Here is a 22,249-nt window from a genome sequence, read left to right on the forward strand (position 1 = left end):
AAGAGGTCATGTAACTGAAACATACCTGATTTTGGTAGAGAAAGTCCAAACACAGGCCAAGCAAAATAACAAAAAAGGTCTAGCACATCCAGATTTTTTTCATAAACTGATTTTTTGAAGGTTCCAACTGATTTTAATTTGAAAACAAAACAAGAAAAGACTGCTCAGGAAACAATTCCGAGTTTCAGCTACCAAAAATTTTCATACCGTGGTTTTCTACAACCTCAACCAGCTCTGCGTTTTGTAGAGAACCACCAGATCTCTCAACAGTTCTTTGATTGATAACTTTTTGTAAATAGTTGTTGTTTGTCATTTGATTCATCTTTTTGTAATTTTTATCTTTTTTGTAATTCATTTTAATTGTGAGAATAGATGAGTAGTTCAGGTTAAGAGACGTCAATTTAATCAAAACAATTAGAACACAAGTTAAATTAGTGATAAAAAATTTGCACACGTATTAAGAAACTTGTTTGTACGCATGTTAGTGAAAACACCGAAAATTTGCACAAAAGTACAAATAATCGATCAATTTTTTTTGCGTCTTGTCAAAAAATCAGAAACACTTTATGCATCTTGTGAAAAAAGTTCGGAACAATTTTCACATCTTCTCAAAAAATTGAAACACTTTTCCCTTTTCGTAAAAAAAATTTAAACACTTTTTGCATCATTGTCAAAAAAGTTCGGACCAATTTTCGCATCTTGTCAAAAAAATTGAAACATTTTTTCCTTTTTCTAGAACAAAGTGAAACACTTTTCGCAATCTGTAGAAAAAAGTGAATACTAATTTTTACATGTCTGTTGATCAAAAACAGGGAAAAACAATTTATTAAAATAGGTGATAGTAGTCGAATTCTTCAATATAGAAATTTTTTCAGCAAAAAGTCTAATTAAAACTAAAAATGGAATTTCGCATATATTTTGGAAAAAGAAGCAAGAAAATGGCCTTTCAGCAAAAAAAACATCGCAGTTTTGTTAAATGTTCGAAACAAATTTTACAATTTGCAAAAATTTTTGAAATACTTTTTAGCAATTTTGATCCAAAATTCAAAACAATTTTGGCATCTTGTACAAAAATTCAAGATAATCAACTTGAATTCTACATCTTGCGAAAATTTTTGATAGGGTTTTTGCGCACTTGTTAAACACTACATAGATTTAGATATCAAAAAGAGTTTAAGCTAAAACCATAATAACTTTGAGAATATTCTTATAACAAATATTCAGTTATCAATAGAAAAATTGTTTTAAAAAAGCTGATCCGAGAGCTTGACTTGATTCTCGAACGAGCTAGGAAGGTGTCTTATGATTCGTTTAGGCAATAAAAAAAGAGTCAAACAGAGAAAATGCATTTAAACTTGTATAGAACAGTGAAAGTTGTAGTATAATTCCACCAGAGAAAATGAGGTCATTACTCATTAACTTTAGAATCTTCTAAAAACTTGAAATTACCATTAAAAAATCAACCACCAAAATGCCAGAACAAAATCTGTTTATCAAGGTCGGACAATTTTGATTTGTCGGTTTTCTGTATTTAGCTGTTCTTTTTTATTTTTAAATCCAAAAAAAGATACTCAATCAAGGTTTTTAAACTTGAACCTCAAGCAAAATTTTTTAGTTTTAAAAACTTTCTTGAAATTAGATTCAGTTCAACAAGAAATCTTGTTCTACAAAATCTAATAAATGAAAAGTTCAACATTTTGATGAGATAAATTGTTCTCTTTTTTAAACAAAAAGATTGAACTGCTGAAAAATTCGTGAACATAATCAATTTTTTTGTACGTTTTAAGAGAATGTTAGCAAAAACTGCTTTTAGCTGGTAATAAGCTACAGTCGGGAAAAACTAATTTCAATTTATTTGAAAATCTGCAACAGTTCAGTTCATTCAATCAACATGAACAGGTTTCTTAGAAGAATTGGAAATCTATCCCAAAAGTTGAAGCCAATCAAAAAAAAAACGGGCGAGTTACTGCATCCAGTTTGTAATTGATACCCATTCTGTCAAGATTTTCAAGTTGACTATAACCTCCAAGTCTTGTGTGCAAATGATCATACACCTTTCAGACTCGAGAGCAGAAAAATCAGAAAATTTAGAAAAGATTTAGCTATGTCTAAGACACCTTCAAGAAAAAAGTACCGGTTTTCATATGATTCAAATGAAAACTACTTTGATGAAACTGTGGATTTGGGATACGGAAAATGTTTTCATTTGCTTTCAAGTGAACGTTTTTTACAAGTGACTGATTTTGAACAAATGGTTGAATTGACACTTTCTACAGATATCCGAAGAAGTGCTTTAGTCCCTTGAAATGTTCACTGCATGATTGGCAAAAAAAGAAACAATTTGTCATTGAAGGCACAAGAAAGACAAATTGAAGCTTAAACAGGATAACTTAGCTCTGCTGACAAGAAAACATGGCGGGGCACATGAAGAAGAAAGTGACAAAGAAATCGAAAATTAACTCAAATTTAGTTTTACATAGACTTTTTACACATTCATTAAACTTAACCGTTTGTTTAAAGGTTGCCTTTTTTTCATTTGAAAAATTTTTTCCTGAATCAAATCTTAGTGTTAAAAGTCTTATCAGGGCCAACTACTATGAGAACACTTAAAGACATTTGGTTTTTTTCTATCACATAGGTACATAATCACTAAGCACAGAGCCACGACACGCAATAAAACAACCAATAATCTTCAATAAATCAGTCTCATAGTTTGAAATTTGATCTTTTCGAATTCGGTCCAGTAACGCTAAACCAAGAGTTTTTGTGATAGAAATTTTTTGATTACAACTTAGATGATGTCTCTTGAATTGTTTTCGAATTAGTCGTTTCTTTGCAATACCAGGCATTTTTTGGCTATATTCCATCGAAAGTTATGTTGAAATGCTCGACTAAGCTGATTGAATGTTCTCTCGCTTGATGTAACAATGCTCGAACAGAATCTGTCTTTGAACAAAGTGTAAAGACTGTCAAATTCTTCATATATGTAAAAATATTCATTTAACCTCTGCAAAATTCAGCTAAAAGATGCTCCTATTAAAACCAAATGGAACTAAAAACTGTCCAAAGAACACAAAGAATTTTGAGTAGACACACAATAATCTCGTTCTTCTATGGCTTTCTCGTAAAACTCGTTGGAAACAATGTAAATGTTTTATCATAAACCAAACAAAAGCTGGGCACATCTTGACACATAGCAGCGGCCATCTAGAAGAATGTTTTTGCTTATATTTATGGATTTATGAAGGGCACTAACACCTACATAATTTCCGTATATGGAAATTTTATACAACCTTCCATATTTGGTACTACTTCCATTTATGGAAACCATGATGACTCAGTTTAGTAACATCCTTTTTCATTTAATCTAAAAAATATATCTGTCATTTTTCCTCATCTGATAATTTTGCTCTTCATATTCAAAAAGAACTCATAAATTACTAGTCCCAATTATATTAAAAATTCGAAAAACCAAAAGAATGATAGATTTGCTTGGTCCCAAAAATCCTACAAGAGGAAAAATTATTTTGAATCCTGCTTCCAACTGTTCAAGAAAAATGAGTTGAGGCGACTCAAAAAATCTCAGCAAGTCTATCTGAAAAGTAGGAGAGAAAGATATCAGCAATACGGAATACTGTTTTTCAAGATGCTGAAAACCGTGGGCTTGGACCTCTATATGAAGCCAAATCTGGTAAAGAATCAACGATGGATCTGGAGCTCGACATCTGTCTTTGAATATATGAAATAGCAACATACGATATGAGGAGGGTGTGTGTCCCAATCAAGAAGTACATTGTGAAAAAACCACCCTTTTTTTAGATTCGACTCTGTACTGCAAAGCAAAAAGAAGGATTGAGGCAAGTTACCTATGTCAACTATACTTTGAATGACTTCAAAAAACTGTCCCAATTTTTGGGAGATTTAATACTTGTTGATAATTTCAAAGCGCAGTAACGCTTTGTGACGATTTGTATGTTTAATAATTGAAGTAATTTTGATTCAAAAAGATTTTTTCCGACTGAAACGAACATTGAGAGTTAGAACCTGGGCTGTTTGAAAAAATTTCTGCCGAAAAAAAACAATCTAATCAAAATTGACTGAATACATAACTTTTCTTTTATTTTCATCTAAGCTAAGACAAAAACTGTTTACTTGGACTGTTTTACAAAAAAAATTTAATTTCAATTAAAAAGACCCTATAAATTTTTTTTGAAATCTGTATTTTTTTGACTATTTCCATTAATTTTCCCAGGATTTGAGTTTTTGATTAGTTACATTAAAATATTTTAGATACTATCACAAAAAATTTGAAAAAAAATGCAATATTATGAAAGGAAAATTGAAACAGAAAACTCTGATGCTGGTTTTTAATAATTTTTATTGAAAAATGTGTGTTTAGCTTGAAAATTGTCAGTAACAATAGTAGTTTCAAAGTTTGAAATTTGTATTTATCAGATTTAAAAGCTCAATTTCTTCAGTAAAAACAAGATTAGTGGAGTGATGACCCTGATGAGTTTCTCATTAGTTTTGTGTTGTACAGGAACATCAGTAATTTAAGAAAATTATGAAAAGGATACTTGATAAAGAAGAGTAACGCCAGCCAGGTTTATGAACAATGTTTTTAGTTATAAGAATGGACTTAGATTGACTGCTCAGTATTAAACAACAAACCAATGGAAAATCCCATTACATAAAAACCTGAAGACAAAGGTAACCATAAAAAATTGATTGAATCAATATTATTGATTTTGAAATTCTTTACACAAAATCTTTCTATTAATTTGGACTGCTTTGATGAAAAATATATCTCTGAATTTTTCATTCTGTTATTTAATGTCAAAATTGATAAATTTTCAAAAAGGATAAAAACTCAAATCTTATAAGTTGATATCAAACTGGGTAAAGTTTAAATTATAATTGAAGCTCTACATAATGGTTTTTTATTGAATTTAAAAATTCATAAAAGTAAATGCTCACAACTGTCTGGATGACTGGATGTGTCAAAGTTTTTGAAAGTTCCACGATAAACAAATCTGGATTCTGATTGTTTGTTATCGAGACGTTCGAGCATTCCAAGATAAGAAAAGTTTGATTCTGATTGGTTGACATCAAGTTTTTGAAAAATCCGTGATTAGTAAAACTCGATTCTGATTGATTGTTATCAAATTTTTTGAAAGTTCCGTGATCAGAAAAATTGGACTCTGATTGCATAATTTTTTGAGGCGGACCGAATGGGACAAAATCCATTCTCATGTTTCAGAATCGTTACTTAAGTTCTGATCAATTTTTGTTTTATTGAAATTTTGTGTAGTTATCCTAATTAAAATTTTCAGACTTTCTAAATCTTCCGTTTGAGCTCAAGTCATTTTTATACTATAATTGAGATATCGTCAAGGAACAGAAATGAAAGAATTGCATGTCTCAAGTGTGGTAGATAAAACACATTAAACACATATCAAAACATCGTAAAACTTGTGGAGTTTTCAATTGTCCCCTTGTTATTTCCATACTTATAGCAGCGAGGAGCTGAACATTCATTTCAACAAGAAGCGCTCTCCTTGTCAAATACGGTTAGTCAAGATGATCTAGAAAACGTTCAGCAACCTTCAAACACACTCCACGAGAAGATATATTTAAAAATTTATATGAAAACATAGTAATCATAGCAAAAAAAAATTTTTAATGAGAAATTGTATTCTGAAAAAAAACCTAGAAACTTGTACAAACTTCTAGTTATTTGATCATTTCTGTTTGGAAATTATTCTAGTGAAAATTAAATTTTTCAACGCATTTCTTATTCGTTCACTTATGTTTTATTCAACGGTGCAAAGGTGATACTCGGATTCAAATTATTGTAACACTTTCAAAAAAAAATCGATCCAAAATCTTGATTCTACCTTGAGAAGTTCAATGACGGCTTGCTTACGAGATTTTGTGTTGTTAAAATTGCAGTTAAAGAACTAATTACGAGCTAATAAACGGATACGCAATTGCTGAAATTTTCTAAGAAAATTAGTGGATACTTATGAAACATCCCTTAAGTGATTCGTTTTGCCTAGCTAGCATTTTTTAAACTTCCTAGTTTAGTTAGTATCTTTGAATGAAGGCAATGAGCAGAGTGTTTTCAACCAGATAAATGGCTGCTTATGTGTTATGACATTTTAACTGTTTTTGTTAACCAACATGGAAAAAAGGAAAATTTGGATAAATTTGTTGGATCGTGAATTTTTTCAGATATTAATTTTTATAAGTATGCACAGCAAATTCACTTTCAAACTAAAATTTGAAAAAATACACAAATATCTGGTTCAGAAATTATTCTTTGAAGGTTCCTGTATAGTAAATGATAGTTTTTTGTGTAACTTTTAGCTCAAAATGGAATCAAAATGAAAATGTTAGATCAAGCAGAAACCAGGAAAAATTCAAGTTGATTTTTTTGACAAAATAAAGCAAAGTTTTTTTATCTTACAGTTTTGATATCATTCTGCTTCAATTTAGGTTATAAGTAAGATCAAGAAAAAATCCAGCGTAAAAACAGTCAAATATGGTTAATTGTGTAAAACTCAGTAACATTTTTTGTTAAATTTTGATCAACTAAATGAAATTATATAAAAAATCAGAAAATTTAAATATTTTTTCTTTCGACTTAAGCAACTGCGAGACCAATCTGTTCGAGTAGTTGATACAATTTACCCTTAAACCATCTACATTTTTTGTTGAAAACATTTCTAATGGACGATAATTATTGAAGCCCAAATCTTAAATGCTTTCAAAATCTACATTATGTAACTTTGTTTTTTAAAAAATATCCATTTTTAGTTGTTGTAGAATTTTTTTAGAGAGTAAAGGGTTGTATAAAGGGTTTAGCTGGAATTTTTTAGAAAACTGTTAACTGTAGCAGCATTCGGTGTAAATTTTTCAAAAGATATGGTATTTAACATATGATATCAAAATAAGAAACTGTGAAGTTCGTATTCTTGCTCTGATATGGATCAAAATTTTTTCAATTGGAAAATTAGGAAGAACTAAAGAATTATATTGAATCATGCTTGCTTAAGGTTTATACTAAAAATTTTTTGAAAGTGTCCATGCTTATTTACTGTGTTAAACTTCATAAAACGTTCTTTTGGTAGATTTTAAAAAGCAGATAGTCAGAACTAAGTTTCATTGCGAAATTGTTTTTTGTATTTCAGTTATGAAACACCCAAGAAAGGTCTGTCATAAAAAATTCAAAACATATCCAATAGACTTTTTTTCATTCATCAAATTATTGGTAAAACAACACCCATTAAATCCCTTTGTACCATGTACTTATGTGTTCTTTTTTGAACGCTTTAAATGGTTTCAATTCTCTCTCACTTAACCGCTTCTTAGAAATTTTGGACAAAAATCAAGATTAAAAAGAGACTTTACTAGTATTTTGTAAGTATTTGACTGTAATTGGTAATACGTTGTATTTTTGATGACAACATTCGAAGCCATTACTCAATTAGAGGAATTTGATGTGCTAAACGTAAACTTGAAGAAAAATTGAGTTTATAACAATCCTGCATGAATTTTGCGTTTTTTTTTAGAGTTTGCATTGATTTTATTCATCGACAAAAAAACGAGGAAGATTCGAATCAAGATTTTTTTTCATAAAATTTCACTTATTTTCACTTTTATTGATCAGTGAAGAATGGTTTTGCATACTAAATTTACCTTTACTCTGATAAAAAAAACTATAGAGAATACATATGAATGGTATAAAATGGAAAAATCTTGATAGATGCTGAGTTTAATATGAAACAAGTTTCCTCTTACTTGTTCAAAAAATATGATAACTTTTACGATTGCTCGGACAATTCGAAATTTTCTGCAATAATTTGACTGATCTGAGCAATGTTTTTGATTTTCATAATACTATAGAAAAGTATCAGTAAAAATAGTATTTTCAAAGTTTGAAATTTGTATTTATCAGATTTCAAAGCTACATTTCTTCAATAAAAACAAAATTGGTGAAGTGATGACGCTCATGAGTTTCTCATTAGTTTTTTGTTGTACAGGAACACCAGTAATTTAGGAAAATTATGAAGAGGATACTTGATAAAGAAGAGTAATGCCAGCCAGGTTTATGAACATTGTTTTTAGTTAAAAGAATGGACTTAGATTGACTGCTTAAACAACAAACCAATGGAAAATCAATAACATAAAAACCTGAAGACAAAAGTATTCATAAAAAATTGATTGAATCAATAATATTGATTTTGAAATTCTTTTCACAAAACTTTTATAATAATTTGGAATGCTTTGATAAAAAAATATATCTGTGATTTTTTCATTCTGTTTATTAATGTCAAAATTGATAATTTTTTCAAAAAGAATAAAAACTCAATTCTCATTAGCTAATATCAAACTGGTTGAAATTTATATTATAATTAAAGCTCTACATAATTGATTTTTATTGAATTCAAAAATACATAATAGTAAAAGCTCACAAATGTCTGGTTGATTTCAAAATTTTTGAAAGTTCCAAGATAAATAAATCTGGATTCTGATTGGTTGATATCGAGACTTTTGAACTTTCCAAGATAAGAAAAGTTTGATTCTGATTGGCTGACATCAAACTATTAAAAAATCCATGATTAGTAGAGCTCGGTTCTGATTGATTGTTATCAGACTTTTTGGAAAATTCCGTGATAAGAAAAGCTGGATTCTGATTGGTTTATTTTTTTTTAAGAGGACCAAATAAGATAAAATCTATTCTCATGTTCCATCACGTTGAAAGACAAATGGTCGAGAAAGTTGCACAATCGTTACTTTACTACTGATCATTTTTTGTAAATCTTTCTAAATCTTCCATTTGTGCTCAAGTCCTTTTTTACTAATTGAGATATTGTCAAGAAAAAATGAAAAAATTGCATGACTTAAGTGTGGTAGATGTAACATACTTCAAAATGCATCAAAACATCGTAAAACTTGAGGAATTTTGAATTGTTCCCTTGTTATTTCCAATTTATAGCAGCGAGGAGCTGAACATTCATTTCAACAGGAAGCGTTCTCCCTGTCAAATTAAGGTTATTCAAGATGACCAAAAACACGTTCAGCAACCTTCAAACACACTCCACGAGAAGATACATTTAAAAACTTATATGAAAAGATAGTAATCATAGCAAAAAATGCTTTTAATGAGAATTTGTATCCTGAACAAAACCTAGAAATCTGTACAAAATTCTAGTAAGTTGATCAATTCTGTTTGAAATTATTCTAGTAAATACTGAAAAATCGTTTTAACGCATTTTTTTTTTGATCACTTATTTCAAAGGTTTTTTTCAAAGGTTCAAAGGTGATAATCAGATTCAAATTACTGTGACTTTTTCAAAAAAAAAATCGATCCAAATTCTTGAATCTACCTTGAGAACTACAATGGCGGCTTGCTTACGAGATTTTGTGTTGCTAAAATTGCAGTAAAAGAACTAATTTTGAGTTGATAAACGAATAGGCATCTGCTGAAACTTTCTAACAAAAGTCGTGGATACTTATAAAACATCCCCTAAGTAATTCGTTAGCTAGCATTTTTTAAACTTCCTAGTTTAGTGTCTTTGAAAAAGTGCATTGAGTAGAGTGTTTTCAACCAGATAAATGGCTGCTTATGTCTTATCAGTAATTAACTATAATTGTTAACTAACTTGGAAAAAGGAAAATTTGGATAATTTTGTTGGATCTTGAATTTTTTTCAGATAATAGATTCTATAAGTATGCACGGCAAAATCATTTTCAAACTAAAGTTTGAAAAACATATACAGTTATCTGGTTCAAAAAATACTCCCTGAAGGTTCTTGTATAGTAAATGAAATTTTTGGTGTCAACTTTGTTTTGGATCTTTGAACGATCGTTGAAATGATAGTTTTTCGAGTAACTTTTGGCTAAAAATGGAATCAAAATGAAAAAATTAGATCAAGCAGAAACCAAGAAAAACGTTGATTTTTTTGGACAAAACAAAGCAGAATTTGTTTATCTTGCAGTTTTGATTTCATTTTGCTTCAATTTAGGTTATAAGTGAGATTAAGAAAAAATTCAGCGTAAAAACAGTCAACTATGGGTAATTATGTATAACTCTTAACATTTTTTGTTAAGTTTTGATCAACTAAGTGAAATTATTTGAAAAATCAGATGCTTTAAATATATCTTTTTTTTCGAACTGAGCAACTTGGAGACCAATCTGTTCGATTAGTTGATACATTTTAATTGAAAATCAGGCGTTTGAGGTTTACCACTAATTTCAAATCTACCCGCAAACTGTTCATTCAATTGATACTAATTTCCACCTAAATCCCTAATGCCTAAGTTTGATGCAACGTGATCAAAATTGAGACACTATAAAGAGCAGAAAGCAGGAATTAATGTAGAAGATAAGACTTCTGCGGAGAACTCTTGATACCTTATATCATAGAAGCAAAAGAGAGATAATGAACAGTCTTGAAGAAGTTTTAGCTGAAATATAGCCACTCTAATATCCTTTTACCTAGCTTTTGCTAATATTGGTCAGTACTAGTACAGTTTGATAAGCTGAAAATCTGTGAAATTTGAGAAAAAGAGTGTGATTTCATCAAAATTGAACAATTTTTGTCAAATAAAAGATGTAGGTTTTGAAATTTTCTTCACTGAAATTTCCTCTAACTTTTCGACTTTTTTGATTCTACAATAATTGTGAAAATAACCTAAAAAATTGAGTTTATAACAATCCTGCATGATTTTTGACTTTTTTATTGATTTAACTCATCGACAAAAAAGCGAGGAAGATTCGAGTCATGATTTTATTTTTTCATGAATTTTCACTTATTTTCACTATTATTGATCAGTGAAGATGGTTTTGATACTAAATTTACCTTACTTTTATTTAAAAATTTTTATAGAGAATACATAAGAATGGTGTAAAAAGGAGAAAAATCGATAGATGCTGATTTTGATACCAAACATTTTCCTTAGTTGTTCAAAAATATGATAATTTTCATAATTTCTCGTTTTTTGTTGTACAGGAACACCAGTAATTTAAGAAAACTATGAAAACATTACTTGATAAAGAAGAGTAATGCCAGGTTTATGAACATTGCTTTTAATTATAGGAATGGACTTAGATTGGCTGCTCATTAATTAAATAAAAAACCAAGGAAAATCCAAATAAAAAAACCTGGAGACAAAAGTAATCATAAAAATCGGTTGAACCAATATTATTGATTTTGAAATTCTTTACAAAAAACGTTTCTAATATTTTGGAAGGCTTTCTTAAAAAAATATATATCTGTGAAAATTTCATTCTGTTAGTTAATGTCAAAACTGATAACTTTTTCGAAAAGAAAAAAAACTCAATTCTCATTAGTTGATATCAAACTGGTTAATATTTAAATTATAATTAAAGCTCTACATAACTGTTTTTTTAATTGAAATTCAAAATTCATAATAGCAAAAGCTCACAATTGTCTGGTTGATATCATAATTTCTGAAATTTTGACGATACATAAATCTGGATTCTAATTGGTTGACATCAAACTTTTATAAAAACCCTGACTAGTAAAACTCGATTCTGACTGAAAGTTCTGTGTTAAGAAAAGCTGGATTCTGATTGGTTGTTTTTTTGAGGTGGACCAATTTGGGGAAAATCCATTCTCATGTTCCATCACGTTGGAAGACAAATGGTCAAGAAACTCGCACAATCGTTACTTTACTACTGATCTTTTTTTGTGATTATTGAAAGTTTGTGTAGTTATCCTACTCAAAATTGTGGGACTTTGGTATCCATCATCCATTTGGGCTCAAGTCCTTTTTCTCTATTTGAGCTATCGAAGGAACAGAAATGAATGATTTGCATGTCATAAGTATGATAGACCTAACAACGTCAAAATGCACCAAAACATCGTAAAATTTGTGGAGTTTTGAATTGTCCCCTTGTTATTTTCATACTTATAGCAGCGAGGAGCTGAACACTCATTTCAACAGGAAGCGTTCTCCTTGTCAATCTAAGGTTATTCAAGATGATCAAAAACACGTTCAGCAACCTTCAAACACACTCCACGAGAAGATACAATTAAAAATTTATATGAAAACAAAGTAATCAGAGCAAAAAATGTTTTAATGAGAAATTGTATCCTGAAAAAAAAAAACATAGAAATCTGTACAAAGTTCTAGTTATTTGATTAATTCTGTTTGAAAGTTATTCTAGTAAATACTACAAAATCATTTCAGAGCATTTCTTATTCGTTCATTTAAGTTTTTATTCAAAGGTTCAAAGGTGATAATCGGATTAAAATTACTGTGACACTTTCGATAAAAATCGATCCAAAATCTTGAATCTACCTTGAGAACTGCGATGGCGGCTTGCTTTCGAGATTTTGTGTTGTTAAAATTTCAGTAAAAGAACTAATTACGAGCTAATAAACGGATAAGCATTTGCTGAAAATTTGTAACAAAAATCGTGGATACTTAAAAAACATCCCCTAAGTGATTCGTTTTACCTAGTTAGCGTTTTATAAACTTCCTAGTTTAGTGTCTTTGAATGAGTGCGATGAGTAGAGTGTTTTCAACCAGATATATGGTTGCTTATGTATTATGATTTTTAATTGTTTTTGGTAACTAACTTGGAAAAGGAAAATTTGGAAAAATTTGATGGATCGTGAGTTTTTTCAGATATTAATTTCTATAACTAGGCACAGCAAATTAGTTTTCAAACTAAAATTTAAAAAAATATATACAGTTATCTGGTTGAAAAACTAATCCTTGAAAGTTCCTGTATAGTAAATGAATATGTATGCACGGCAAAATGAATAGTAAATGTGAAAGTTCCTGTATAGTAAATGAATAAGTATGCACGGCAAAATCAATTTCAAACTAAAGTTTGAAAAACATATACAGTTATCTGGTTCAAAAAATACTCCCTGAAGGTTCTTGTATAGTAAATGAAATTTTTGGTGTCAACTTTGTTTTGGATCTTTGAAAAATTGTTGAAATGATAGTTTTTCGAGTAACTTTTGGCTCAAAATGGAATCAAAATGAAAATGTTAGATCAATCGGAAACCAAGAAAAACTCAAGTTGATTTTTTTTGACAAAATAAAGCAGAATTTGTTTATCTTGCAGTTTTGATATCATTTAGCTTCAATTTAGGTTATAAGTAAGATTAAGAAAAATTTAGCCTAAAAACAGTCAAAAATGGGTTTTTATGTATAACTCAATAACGTTTTTTTTTTAAGTTTTGATCAACTAAGTGAAATTATATGAAAAAGCAGATGCTTTGAATATATTTTTTTTCGAAGTAGGCAACTGCACTTAGAGGATTTTGATCTGCTAAACGTAAAATTAGACAAAATACGAAGTGAAAATCAGGCGTTTGAGGCTTACCACTAAATTTAAATCTAACAGCAAACTGTTCATTCAATTGATACTAATTTCCACCTAAATCCCTAATGCCTAAATTTGATGCAACTTGATCAAGATCGAGACACTATAAAGAGCAGAAAGCAAGAATTAACGTAGAATATAATACTTCTATGGAGAACTCTTGATAGTTATATCATAGAAGCAAAAGAGAGATAATGAACAGTTATGAATAAGTTTTAGCTGAAATATAGCCACTTTCGAATATCCTTTTGTCTAGCTTTTGCTGATATCGGTCAGTACTAGTACCATTTGATAATCTGAAAATCTGTGGAATATGAGAAAAAGAGAGTGATTCCACCAAAGTTGAATGATTTTTGTCAAATAAAAGATGTAGTTTTTGAAACTTTTCTCTGAAAATTCCTCCGACTTTTCTCATTTTTAAATACTTCATTGTGACAATAACTTGGAGCAAAACTGAGTTTATAAAAACCCTGCGTGAAGTTTGGATTTTTTTAGAGTTTGCATTGATTTTCTTCATCGACAAAAAAACGAGGAAAATTCGAACCATGATTTTATTTTTTCATAAAATTTCAGTTATTTTCACAATTATTGATCAAAGAAGATGGTTTTGCTTACTAAATTTACCTTTTTTTGATCAAAAAAACTATAGAGAATACATATGAATGATGTAAAATGACAAAAAATCGATAGATGCTGAATTTAATATGAAATACTTTTCCTTACTTGTTCAAAAAATATGATAACTTTTACGATTCCTCGGATAATTCGAAAATTTCAGCATTAATTTGACTGATCTTAGCATTGTTTCTGATAATCACAATACTATAAATTAAGCGCCTTAGCTTGAATTAGATTAAATTTTTATCGTATTTTTAATTTTGAGGAAAAAATGAGGAAAAAATTCATATTTTTAATCAAAATTGCAAGTCATTATAAGTTATTAACATAATACCAATTAATCAACAATTTGATTTTCCACTTTTTTCCCAAAAAATAGCTTTTAGTTGAAAAATTACCAAAATTACTCAAAAACTTGTGACTTTTAAAAAATTTTCCAAAAAGTTGAGAATTTTTCAAAAAAGCTTTGAGATTTTTTCCAAACATTTGAGATTTTTGCACAAAACTTGACATCTGAAATTTACCACTCAAAAGTAATTTTTAGACGTTGAAAAATCACTTCCCCATCTTATTAAAAAAGTGTTTAAACATTTTTCTTTGGAATCTTTGCTGTATCGGCAAAATCGGGTGCTAAATATTTTTTGAAATTTATTCTCAAAACTTACCATCTTACCATCTGAAACTCCAAAACCTATAGCTTAATTCATGGGAAGTCTATTCGCACGTAATAAACCGATGGTATTTACCAAGTAGGTAACGCTCGACGAGTTTTTTTGCGAAAAAGAAAACCAAACAGTCAACGCAAACTTCAAAAATACCGTTTTTTACCATCACACTGAAACCTTATCAATTCTATTCCCTATCTTAAGACATTGGGAAATGTTTTCTCTTTTATAAAACATTGATTTTTTTACTTCTCCGTGTACAAACGGAAATCTATACACTGTCCTAACACATGGGAAACTCGGGCACCGAAAAAAAAACTCGATCTAACATTTGAAGTTTACCATCTGAAACTTGGTATCTTAATACATTGGGAAACAATTTCCCTATTTTATTAGATTGGGAAATCTACTCTCTATGTTAGTACATAGGGTGCGGACCGGATACTCTATAACCTATATTAATACATGGGGGTCTGCATCCATTATTAGGATTTGAAATCAACATGTACTACTAACCGGGTTGATTTCTATTCAAGAAAAGAAGCATACCTTATACTGTATCGAGTCTATGAAAAACACGATTAGGACAGAAAAAAATGATAGGATAGTCTGTTTTCAATCAAAACTTTCTTTTAAAATGTTATCTTAAGCTGGCTTACAACTTGAACAATACAAATTAGGTGCAGTTTTGATTACATGAGAGCACCTTGGTCATCAAAAAAAATCCGATCAAAAAAGTTTTCATCTTACAGTTTCTTTTATGAAATTTGTATGGAATGCATTTTTTTCCACAGAACAATTAGAATTTTGAGGTAAATTAAGTTTCCCTTTTTTTGAGTGCAAACTCGTGTCTTTGCTCAAATAAACAAACATTTTACTGAAAAAAGTTTCTGCAGAAAAAGTGGATATTATGTGTCTATAACGTTTTCCTGGTTGAGTTTTTCGACCAAAACATTAAAAACTCACAAGCGAGTTTTCTATGAAAAACAATTTATCTTTTTAAAAGCGAGGATAAAAGTAAGCTTTTAGAAAACACGGGTTTTTTTGTCTATCAAGAAATGTTTCAAGTGTTTCTAAGACTTTCAAGTAATATACAAAAAGCTATGTTTTTAGGATATAACTCTGAGTTAAGATGTTAAGATAAACTAGCTGGCTAATATCGTTAATTGCAGCTTTCCTGCATGGTTACTGCAACTTACGTTCTGGGTTTTCTTTTAAAAGAAATACTTGGTTGTTATTTTTTTTTCAATAAAACACAAAAATTCGTAACATTTTTTGGCATTTTTCTTTAGGGAACAAAAACTACAAATCATTTTCTTAAAAAATGGAAAGATTCTAACAATAGGATTTTGCTTTTTTACAATTTTTTGGATAAAAAAAAACAAAGCAAAAAGTTGTTTTTTAGTTTCTGAGTGTGGCAAACAAAGCTTGTTATAAAAATTCTCAGTATCGAAAAAATGCTTGTTTTGCTATTTACATACAATCTCTTTTGTTACGTGAAACTATGAAATTTTATGACACGCGTTTTTTTCATAATATGAAATTGTATGATAAAAATTTTTTGGTCAACCCGGGTAGTTTCTTTCGTGATATTATGTGATAAATTGATTGGCTCTATGAAAATTGTAGAATAATTGTATCAAAATATAGCTGTTTGTCTTGGAATGAACCAGTGTTTACCCATAACACAAGAGTCGTGTTTATCAATGCTAAGTTTAAAACTCATATTTAAAATTTGACAGGCTTACTGTCTGAACAAGTGACAATTTATATTGTGAAAATAGTTTTGAGCAGTCAACTTTGTGTAAGCCCGCTATAAGTAGACGCAATAGCCTTTTTTGAGGACATCTAGGCCCACCGGATTTTTGACTGCAGTTTTTAATGAAGTAGGTGATGTGGTTGAATTATGGCCTGAAATCAAAATAGTTTGCTTTGGCATTGGATAATAAGAAGGCTATTTTTACGTTATTAGTCTAGAATATTTTGGTAGTATGTTCGATTTTAGTTTTTTGGTTACGAGATTTCGTAATCGAATAATACTTTCTTTGTCATCCTTATAATAACTTTTTTGAAATTTAATTGTTGTTCTATTTTTTTATCAAAGATTTTGTTTCTCTGGTTGTCCATGTTCTGTGTGTTAGCTTGCGATATTTTAAAGAACATAATTCATCAAAACAATCAGTAACACAAGTCTGATTTCTCCCTCAAAAATTTTGATAGATCTGAGTTTGAACTTCCCCGTAGCTTGTTTTGTAAGAGGAAGAGAAATTTGTATGATTAGCATTTTTCCATACATTTGATGTAGGAAATTGTAAGATAAGCTTTTTCGGTGTGGGGAAATGTAAGATAAGCTTATGGAGGTCAACCCGGGTAGTATTTCAACTGCATATTAGCGTAGAATTTACCTTTCCAGGCCTTTTTGTTGGTTTTAATCGGTTTTCTTTATAATACCGCTCAAAAACTGCTTAAAAACCGCTCAAATATTGCTTGAAAAACCGTTCAAAAATCACCGCAAGATTTGAGCGGTTTGATCGCGGTTTTTCCAAAAAAAAAACCGCCCAAACCGCTCAAATCTTGCTGGAAAACCGCCCAAACCGCCCATATCTTGAGCAGTTTTTGAGCGGGATCTCGACCCGGGTAAAAAATAGAATTAGCGGGGGACATATGATACAAATTTGAAGAAGATGTTTGGTATTGAAATTCCAAATGAGTCTGATGCAATCCGCTTTTTTCTCAAATTATCATCGATAATTTTGCGTTATTATGACGGATTGTGGTCAATTTATTGCTCGCCCAATTGAACTGGGTAAGCGGGTGCAACGAAAAGTATCGGCAATAAGTGTGCAAGTATAAAAAGCAAATTTAATTTGATCACTTGTGTACTTAGCAGAGAAAGCGCTATTGTAATGAACTATTTGACGTTTAAGAATGAGGAGCAACAGGCTAGGAGGAAAAAGCTCAGGGTACATTCCACCTGTGGTCTTCTACTCCCCTCCGGAACAAATAAGCAATAAAAGTCACCAAGCGAATGCCTCAGCTGCTACAATGCTTCCAAAAGTGAACATACCGTTGGGGGGGCCAAATAATCTACACGGCCCCGCTGCAATGCAGCTCCACTCTAAGTGTGAGACAGCTGAATCTCAAACTAGCCGCCGCCGACACAACTGGAGCAGTGCAATTAGTCAGCACACACAGATCGTCTTCCGAGATAGATCCAAGTCCGAACTGCTCTCCCCAGTTTCTGCAGACAGAAACAAGCGAAATGAAGAGGAGGAATGTACTGGGTTAACGCACTACCCGATGCATGGATTTGGTAGCAGCAGAACTCCCGTTTTCCAGCCATTTGGAGTCAACGCCCATCTGGCAAGAAGAGATACGAGACAAAATGACAGGTATTTTCAATTATCTACCTTCACTCTTACACGTTTGTTCAAAAATGTCCACATTTGCAACACAAATACATCACTCGACAGACTGTTTCATTGTTCCAAATGAGTTTTTTCTGAATTTTCTGAGTGGCAAATTTTATTCTCGAATCTAGAGAAAACTATGTAACCCACATTTTTGCTTAAGTTCTAGCTAATCGTAATCTAACTACTGCGTTGCTCACACAAGTAATGTCCCCGAGACAAGACAAATTCATTTTGTATGATTTATATATGCGATATTTTGAATGCTCAAAATAACATTATTAAGCATGACTTTAGAAAATATTTATTATGACTAAAAATTGATGAAAATTTAGAACACCCGAGTCGAGATTTTTCACCTAATTTGAAGCAAGATTTTAGCAGTTTGAGCGGTTTCTTAGACGATTGCACTCAAAATCTTTCTTCATAATGAGCGTCTTCAGCGGTTTTTAAGCGGTTTATAAAAAAACGCTCAAAAACTGCGCAAGATTTAAACGGTTTTTGGGCGGTTTTTCTAGATAAACCGATCAAAACCGCTTAAACCTTGGGCGTTTCTTGGGCGTTTTATTTAGTTAAAGCGCTCAAAAGCCGTTCAAATCTTGCGCAGTTCTCGAGCGGTTTTTTTTAGATAAACCGCTCAAAAAGCGTTCAAACCGCTCATTACTTTAAAAATAGAACAATTTGTTTAAATTTATTGGGTTTTTTGCTTGCAAAACTAAACTGCAGAGGTGGATTTAGAAGTGGGCCTTTGCCCTCAACTTTTTTCAAGAACTCCAAATTTTTTGTCAATCTTCTGGTACTATTTTACGATAGGCTCTCTTGACCGTCCAAACCCATCATTTTTTCTGAGGGGGCCACACATTCAAGAGTTGAGCTGAGAGAGTGCTCTTAAAACGAATTGGAACCAAAATTAAAACAAGGTATTTTTTTTAAATTTGATATTTCTCCTATAAAACTATCAACCAACCAATCATAGTCCATGACTTAAATTTAGGACAAACTGTTAGGCTGAAACTATTAAAAGTTTCAATCAGAGAATTTTAATTAAGAAAATTAAATAAATTAAAATCTTCTCACCTCTAACTTCGCGATAACCAGTATATCTGTAGACCTATTGAGACTATAAAATATAAGAGTTAAATTAGTATTGATATAACACAAAGAAATTGTACGAACCTACCCGGCTCAAAATAGATAGTGTAACGAACAAACGGTTTACCCTTACCCAAAATTATTCTATGAGAAGGCCACCCCGGACCTAAAGTCATCTGGTACAACAAACGAGTCTCGAGCTAAGGTAATTCTTACTCAGTTTTGAAATATATCAGACAAAAACAGGACAAAACAGCTTATTTCCACGTCTCAAATTCTAAGCAACCATATCACGACAAAGAGGAAAAATCAAAACCTGCTCAAAAAGAGAACAAAAACACAACGATGAAAAAATTAGAAACTTTTTCTGTTGTAATATTTTTATTACTATATAAAGTGCCATAAACAGAGCTGTAAACTTAATTCAATATGCCGTGTATTTTAAGCATTATATGATAAATTTAGTAATAATATTACTACCAATTAGAGGTGAACGAAAATTTATCAACCCTAAACTGTGAATCTGCAGTGTATTTTCTTCAAAAACTTTTTTATTTAATTTCTATAAATTCAGAAAAAAATACAAGAACAAAAATAATTGTTGGTAGTTTGGTGAAGATTACTTGTTTTCGAGGATCATCATTTTTTTTGTCTTTGAATTCTTGAAAACAATCAAAATTTTAAAAAATAAATTATTCAATTTCAAAATCATCAAGACTTTTTTTCGATAATAAAACACTTAAAATATTAAATTCAGTTCAAACAAGGAATCATCAAGGCTTTTCTTTGATCTTAAAACATAACTTTCTAAATCTAATTAATAAAACCAGATTATTAAGGTTTCTCCTTTGACATTTACTCTTTAAAGTTTCAAATTTTTTTCATTCGTCAAACAAATTTGATCATCAAAACTTTCCCTGGATTCATTAAAAATCACTCTCAAAAGGAATCCACCCCTTAATTGAATTTCTAACGACCTAAAACGTTGATTCGCCTTGTAACCCATCTAAAAAACCCAGGACTAACTGCAACTTCCCTTTTAAAAACTCACCGTTAAAATTAAACTAAGCATTGAAAAACTCCGGCTACTTATCTTTCTCATGAAACCTACCTCTTATTTGACCCAGTTTCTTAAAAACTCTTAGAATTATTAAATTTTTAAAGATTATCTAACGGTCTACTTGCGTACTAGTTTTAGCTTGTGGATTGATTTAGTAAGTTTTGAAAAACTATCTAACGTTCTACTTGGGCTTAGATTATCGCTAGTGGATTGATTAACTATTCTCCAACCGTAGATCTCATATCGATCCCTATTTACGTAAGGTTAAGAAAACGTAAATGTAGACAACGCCGCATACGTTTGAGAGCAAAAAACACATGATTCTGTTTGAATGATTCACTCTCTTCCCAACCCGTCATGCCACGACAAAATGACCCAAGGAATTGAAATAATTTTAAGAAAGAAGAAAAAAATAATAGTTAAATGCATCAACCAATCATCCTAACACTTTTATCATCATCCAAATTAACCAATAAGCAATCAAAAAAATTTTCTCAACCAAGACTCTCTATTCGACTTGGTGATATTTTTGCTTCAAATTCAACTATAAAACAGAATTAAATCAAAAAACAATCATAAAAGAGAATTCTTCTCCACAAACAAAAACAAATACTAAAAAATAGGTTTTCAAGGAAACATAACGCAATTTCAAAATCTGACACATCAAACATACAAAAGCTCAAAAATCTCCAAGATTAAGAAACACACTAACAAACAAGAGAAATTGAGAAAAGACAATTTCCTCATTCCGATACAACAACAGCATCATTCATCAAAATTAAAACCAGAAAAAAAAAGATTTTAAAACAAAATTATAAACATACCCTTCGATCCAATTCATAGGACATATTGAAAGTAACATACTATTAGTAATCGCTCTCCATAAAAATTAATCAATTCGACGATATTTTTGAAGATGACTCTATCCTATCATTCGTCAGAGAGCCCGATAGAGATCAATCACGGGGACGAGTGCATTTTTGTCACAACCTCATGATTGTTTTCTCAAAGAAGTTACAACCCACCTAAAGAAGACTTACCAGAACTAAAACTAAGATGCAACGAAAAGTCTGCAGTATATTTTGTGACTCAAGTAGTTCTACCAGTGATACTCGGAAAAAAATGACAGCTGAATCTAGAAACAGAGAGTTCGTGATACAGGATCTAAGATGAGGAGAATAAACAGACGGACGATAGTGCCAAAAAAACAGAAAGTCTCTAGTTTAGAAAAAGGTATTCGGCCCGAATGAAGTCTCATGCCTTTGTCGTCTCAAGCTTATGTGTTACCTCTATACCACATGCGCTGGATGATAGGTTAAGTTTTAAAATTTTCCCAACAAATAATATTGCACCCAAGAGTTAGATGTGAGTTTTTATAAAACTGAACATGTCATCGGCAGATCAGCAAAGCAGCAAGTGAATCAACTGATTTTGTTAAACAAGTTGTCAACCCGAAAAATGTATTTATTCCAATTTGACAACGCTTGCACATCGTAAGCATAAAATTTGTAAGCGTGCTGGGCTTGGTACAAAAAAATTATGCTTGAAAAGACCTTGAGATTGCATTATTCTCACGATTTTGCGCGAGTTTGCTAAACCTGCTTTTGAGTGTATTTAAAAGTTTCAAACAAACAATTTGATTTTAAATAAAACAGTTCGAAAAAGTTGTTTCTGAAATAGATTTTTTGTTCTTTCCAAAAATAAAAAAGTAATAAATGCGCAGTGGCCTATCACATTATCTAGCATGAGTAGTATATGTTGAGGCTAAAGTGGGAGGTGGTGGCAATCCGCCAAATATTAAAATAGGCTATAGGTTTCCGGTAACACCAGCTACGTATTGAAATAGGGGAAAGATTTTCCATTTATTAAGATAAGTTATAGCTTTTGCCACGTTTTATGATACGAGGTTTGAGGTGGTAAGATGGTAAGTTTCAAACAGTTTTTGGCGCCCGATTTTTTCATGTAGGAACTTGAAGCATAGACTTTTTGATTTTCTATTACAGTGTATTGGTGATAAAAACTCAATTTATTG

This window comes from Symsagittifera roscoffensis, chromosome 1 (assembly GCF_963678635.1).
Source record: "Symsagittifera roscoffensis chromosome 1, txSymRosc1.1, whole genome shotgun sequence".
Lineage (NCBI taxonomy): Eukaryota > Metazoa > Xenacoelomorpha > Acoela > Convolutidae > Symsagittifera > Symsagittifera roscoffensis.